Source organism: Watersipora subatra, chromosome 11, assembly GCF_963576615.1.
Source record: "Watersipora subatra chromosome 11, tzWatSuba1.1, whole genome shotgun sequence".
In the NCBI taxonomy this organism is placed as follows: Eukaryota; Metazoa; Bryozoa; class Gymnolaemata; order Cheilostomatida; family Watersiporidae; genus Watersipora; species Watersipora subatra.
This window is the reverse complement of record NC_088718.1, coordinates 36,828,968-36,835,152: the sequence shown is the minus strand read 5'-3', so window position 1 is coordinate 36,835,152 and position 6,185 is coordinate 36,828,968.

The window sequence follows — 6,185 nt, the reverse complement described above, 5'->3', positions numbered from 1 at the left end:
TTTCATTGTACTCGGGTGGCAGGTATATCCCATCGACAGCAAATGATCCATAGAAAGGTATTGGTTTGGTATCAGATTGGTAAACCGATGACATAGATACTGGCTTTCCTAAAATTATGTTCTCGATCATCAGAAACAGATGAGTATAGTTATGATTAATCATTTATATCTAATCTTGCTTAAAATAAGATATAATTTTTTTTCAACAATTATTATGTTTAGTTAATATAAATATTAGACTCTGAAACTACTTCTAGCTATTAGTTACAGCTTGTTTTGTGGTGATATCGTGTTACATAAAACTTTTTACCTAGCATACTTTTAGTTTAGCCTAGAAAGTATTTATTTTAACCATTATTTACTGAAAAATTTAAACATTTCCAATATGACCTATACAACCTATTGACTTATGCACTATTCTTAGTTTTGCAGTTAACTTTTTCAATATTTATTTTGGTTTTTGTTTAAAGGTTGACTTGCAACAAAGTTCAGATTACGATTATTCGGTATCAAAAGATTCACCATGTCTTACTCTATTGTGTTGTAAGTGCCAAATATGTGGAAATGTGATTACAAGCTCTTAAAAGCTCAAAATCGAAAAGCCGCTGTAGATTGGAATCTCTTTATTTCGATGACGTAGCCACGAAATTTGGTTATCGTCTTGTCACGTATGTTCTCACGTGAATTCAAAGGCCAATACAAAGCTCAATATAAAACTTATCGTAGTACTAGTTTATGGCAAACACTTTGGGTTTCACCGAAGATCCCGTATCAAATACAGATGCTCGCTACTTTACAGTTTTGTTTTGGCATTATTCAATCGTCAAGTAGTAATCTGATTATGTGACCCAATACTTCGCAAATAATTTTTGCAGCACTTTTCGATTATCTCAGGTGACTAACAGGCTCGTCATAATTATCAGACAATGATATGTACTCCTTCGAGCTAAGGTTAAAACGTTTAACAATTTTTTACAGTAAGTTATAAAATATCAGTGCTAAAAGTGACAGTATTACAATGACGATAAAACAGACGAGTAAGAACAATAGACATAGTTTTATTGAATGCGTGAAGTATATTTGTGAAAATATTTCGACGAATAAGGTTGCAAGAAAGTGTAAACAGAAACCATCTCTCACAACTACATCACATTTGAGCCATTTTGGAAAGAGAATCCAAACTGTGGCGGTCTCGTGTGGCTGCGATTTTCTGTTCGTTTTTGAGCTTTTAAGAGCTTGTAATCACATTTCCACATATTTTGCACCTACAACACAACAGAGTAAGACATTGTGAATCTTTTGATATTAAATGACTGTAGGCTAATGTGAATTTTGTTGCAAGTCAACATTTAAAATTTTTTTGCTAGCTGTGCAGTTAGGAATAAAAATAAAAAAACAAGGAAATATAAATTTAGACCAAGTACATGTTAATTATCAAGGTGATCAAGGTTACAATGATCAAAGGGGTTTGGCAATACAAATTTGTATTTCAGGGTTACTCTATATATTACTACCTAGAAAAGTGACACCAGATCTTAAAATAATGTGTTTTTATTATTTTTATCCAAAATTTTCTATTTATTGGTGATTAGTACTTTGCAAAAATTTGTAATTCATAAAATTTTGTCAAACCTCATGAAAAACCTGAAGTAATTTTGCATTAAGCACATTTAAACATTTCTACTTTTTTAACCAAATTTTACCTCGAGCAAGATGATGATCAATTGCCATTGCATAAATCTTGGTGCCATTTTCTTCAATACGATATTTTTCTTCTTCACGGTTGAAGCAGCCAAACAAACCACATGACTTGTTAAAGTTTTCGTAGATAAAGCCATAGCATTCCTCTTGTACAATGCATTTGTCAGCACACCTGATTTCCCTCGTAGCTATGCTGATATTTGAAATATCTGGTAGGTCGTCCTTTAGTGAATTCAACTTGCTGAATAACTTTTCATCGCCATTACTTCTAGCGAGCATGAGCCTCAAGGATATACCTAAAATGTTCAGTAAGTAACAAGCTTCAAAATTGAAGATAAATTTAGTATCAGGTGTTCTTGCAAATCTATATACTAAATACATTCAGTTACACTCATGTACCTAATCCTGTACTTACCTACTAGCAGTTTTGTTTTTCCTTCCATGGTGCAACCACATCTGGTCTCTTTACACATCATCCAGCATATTTATTGCTCTGTTAACAAAAGAGTCTGCATTACATATTGATTGTTAATCACATTAGTAAACGGTTGAACGATGAGTTTTATAAATAATAAGAAGAAACCTATTCACAACTGAAGCTGGCATAGAGACAAACAGAACCTTTCATCTTCTACAAACATATTCTGAAGTGAGACTTCTAAGCTGTAATCTATTTTCAACATCGACCAACACCATATCTAATTACTCTTGCAGAAATGAGTTATCATGCTTAAAGCTAAAATTCATTTGGAAAATTTTTAGTCAATACTTCTAGAGAAACTATAAAGTGTCTCCAATACTATCAGACTGAGAGGATGTTCTGTCAGTCATCTTTCAAGTAGCTTTAAATTGAAATTTAATCACTGGCGTAATATTTCTTACAGCGGCAATAACCTATAATTTCATGGTGCTGTCTAGTGTTGTTCTGTTTGTTCTATTAACCGATATAGTTAAGCAAAAATGAATAAACTTCAAGAAAACTGTTTCATGTTACCACTTTTTGGTGTAAAGCAGGCAAACCAGGTTAATCAGTGCCAATACTCCTGTTTTTCTCTTCATAATACATAATTCTCTAATTGGAGACATACATGAATTTTATTAAAATTTAACTGTTCAAATTATAACAGCCAGCCAGCTTACTAGTTTGGAGTTACTAGCTTATTACTTACCTAGCGACAGTTGGCAAGGTTGGCATCGTGCCAAACATAAACTCTTAGATATTCTGCTTAGCCTCCTAACACACTGTTGCCTACACTAATCGTTTACCTCCAGGATGATACAATAATGTTCATATATACTTACTATATATCACAGATTGAATTGGTGACATATCAACAGAAAGATACAATATACAGACATAGAAGTAAAGATGAACAAAAAGGAATGTAGAGATTGTAAAGAAATGACAGAGTTAAATCAGCTGATGAATAAAATTAAATTAATGTAACATTGGATTTATGTGAAACAAAGTAAGGTTAATGAATCTGGAAGCCAAAAACAAAACAAAATTTTAGTGTGTTATAGTTGTGAGATATAAACAAGTTAATCATTGAGCGAGTTAAACTACACAAAGCAAGTTCACGTTAACACATTAAAAACATCATTGAAATAGTGTCAAGGGTAAAACAAAAGAACAACACCTGATAATAGTCAACAAATTTAGAAGTCAAAACAAAGCAAAATCTAAGTGTGTTATACTGGTAAGATATGACCAAGTTAGTCAATAGGTGAATTAAACTACACAAAGCAAACTCATGCTAACACAACAATTGTTTATTTGACATTTTGTACAAATAGAAAAATGCATTGAAAACACAAGAATAAAATCATAAATCAGCTTAACTTGCATTAAGATCAATCAACAAAGTTTTGCAAAAAATAACTTTAACCAAAAAAGTTTAAAGTTACACTCTTTTGAAACCATGAACATCAAACTCATAAATGTTTAAAACTGCAGACTTCTTAATTTGAATTTGCACAAATTGAGCTCTCATTGGCTGTTGACAAGTGATGGTTGTAAAATATCAATTCAGAATACTGGGAAACTGACCACAGAACGTTTTAGAGCCGGCATCATCGAACATGCTGTCCTCAAAGATAGAGGTCGTTATGATTACATCTCTCTTGTCTTTCACGAACCTCAACCGATTTGGTGCCTGTAAATGATAACGTATTGATAAAAAATGCAATTAAGGTTTATTATCTAGCTACTGCATGTGATGAGTTAAGCTAGCTAATATACCAAGTTCTAAATAAACGATCGATTGGGAATTCTCACAGCCCAGACGCAATGGATAGTCTGCAGATCAACTCTTAACCATGGGTTGTTCTCTGTGTAGGTGTGGGCAAGTGATAATCTTTCATCATATTCAAGTGGCAAGTATATCCCATCGAAAATATAACATCCATAGAAACTGATGACATGGCTACTGGCGTTTCTAAAATGGGGTTGCCATTCGTAAGGACCAGATGAAAAGAGTTATGGATAATTATTTATTTCTAATCATGGTTAAAATGGGAGATAGTATTTGCAACAAATGGATGTACTAAAAATCTTAATTTGTTTGGATTTTGGACACTGAAGTCACTTGTAACTAGCAACAGTTTCATTCCTTCTTAAATCATATTACATAATCATGTTACATAAGCCCTTTTGGATAGGGTATCATTTGTTCTTTCCCCAAATGATTTTAATGTAAGAAATCTTTTCCTTTTACTTTACATGTATTCAGTATAAGCAACAATATATTTGTTCAAATAAAATCCTAAGTTTCAGAGGTAATTTTTAAAAAATTATGCTATCACGGATTTTTGTTAACATTTTGCTAGTACTGCAGAAATCATAAGAGCAATGTAATACATATTCTAGCTGGTCATATATCAGTCATGGATATGGTGCCAATGACCAAAGTAGTTTGAAAGTTACCATTTGTATTTCAGAGGCACTCTATAAATCATTACCAAATCTTAAAGTATTGTATTTCTATTCACAGTTCATTAGGTCATTAGTCTCCCTTTACAAGTGTTAATAGTTCAATTTTCATGAAACTTATAAAAAAACTGAATCAGGTTCTGTATCAAATCTGTCTACATATTTCCACATTGCTTTGTAGAAAGTTTAGCTTGAGCAAGACAGTGATTGATTGCCATTGAGGAATTTGCTCCATTGAGCAATTTTTCTTCTTCACGGTTGAAACAGCCAAACAAATCACATGACTTGTTACAGCTTTCATAGATGAAGCCATAGCACCAAGCCCGGGCACTAATCTAGTTTATATATCCTTAAAACCTCTAATTGAATCCTGCCTTTATTTGAACGCCATCTCCATTTCACCACCACTTTGACATTTTTCGATCTTTACGGACCCACAATAGAAGGTGATGAGTAGAAAGGTGTTCACAAAATCGTACTAATACATATGTAATGACTCGTTCACATCAATAACAACTTATTCTTTTGCTGTTTCCGTTCAGATTATTTTTCAACTCCGAAACTTTTCAGTTTGTCAGTTAGAACCTTGAAAGTGACATCATAAAATAATTAGTCACTGTATCAAGTTAATATTAGCTCCTTGTTGGATTAACGAGGTCTTGATACTTTGACGTAAGTAAAAAACAGTTAAAATTTACGATGGTATATGAATGACTATTTTTAGGTTTAAAAGTTGTGCTTAGCGAGCCAAACTTGTACGCGTTGCATTTATCACAAATGCAACGCGTAAAAATTTTGCTCTGCCAAAAATTGTTTGGAAGCTAATATCGACTAGTTCGGCAGTGCAGAAGAAGGGCTGAGGTCAGAAGACATTGTAGAAGATATTGGGCAGCCAGAAGAAAATGTTCGTTTCATCGAAAGCATCAATCAGCATGCAACTGGCAGAGCAAACGATGCAAATACTTTTGTTTCTGCATATATTTTAAGTATGGTTCATCTATGTCTCTTGTTCCTGAATATAAATATATTTGTAGCATTTAATAGATTATTATTATATAACTTTGCCAATTTATAGCATATTATTAGACTCAGCTTAAAATGGATCGACGCTCGACGATCGAACTCCTCTTCTATTGCACATAAAAAGCCAGTTTTTGTTGCAAACTGTAGCAAACGTATTAATGAATGCAATGAGTTTTTATGCAACATTGTTTAATATAATTATAAAATAAAAATATGCTTTCAAATTAAGGATGAAAAAAAATTGAAAGTTCCAACAGATTGCACTGCAGGGCACAGGCTATAATATCAACGCAAGTTAATTGCAAACATTAGATACTAACTGGTAAAGATATTTTTTGGATTCCTAATGCATACTTATTTCGAGATCTACGAAAAGTTAGAGGTAAGTTAGCGAATTAATTGCCTCCAATAAGATTAATGTCGCTCCGCTCGAAGGAGAGTGCAAAATATAGGCGAATAATATAGGCGACAATCGCTTCTTCCGTAAAAAGGTTAATTGAACTTCCTAAAATTCTGACAAACCATTTGA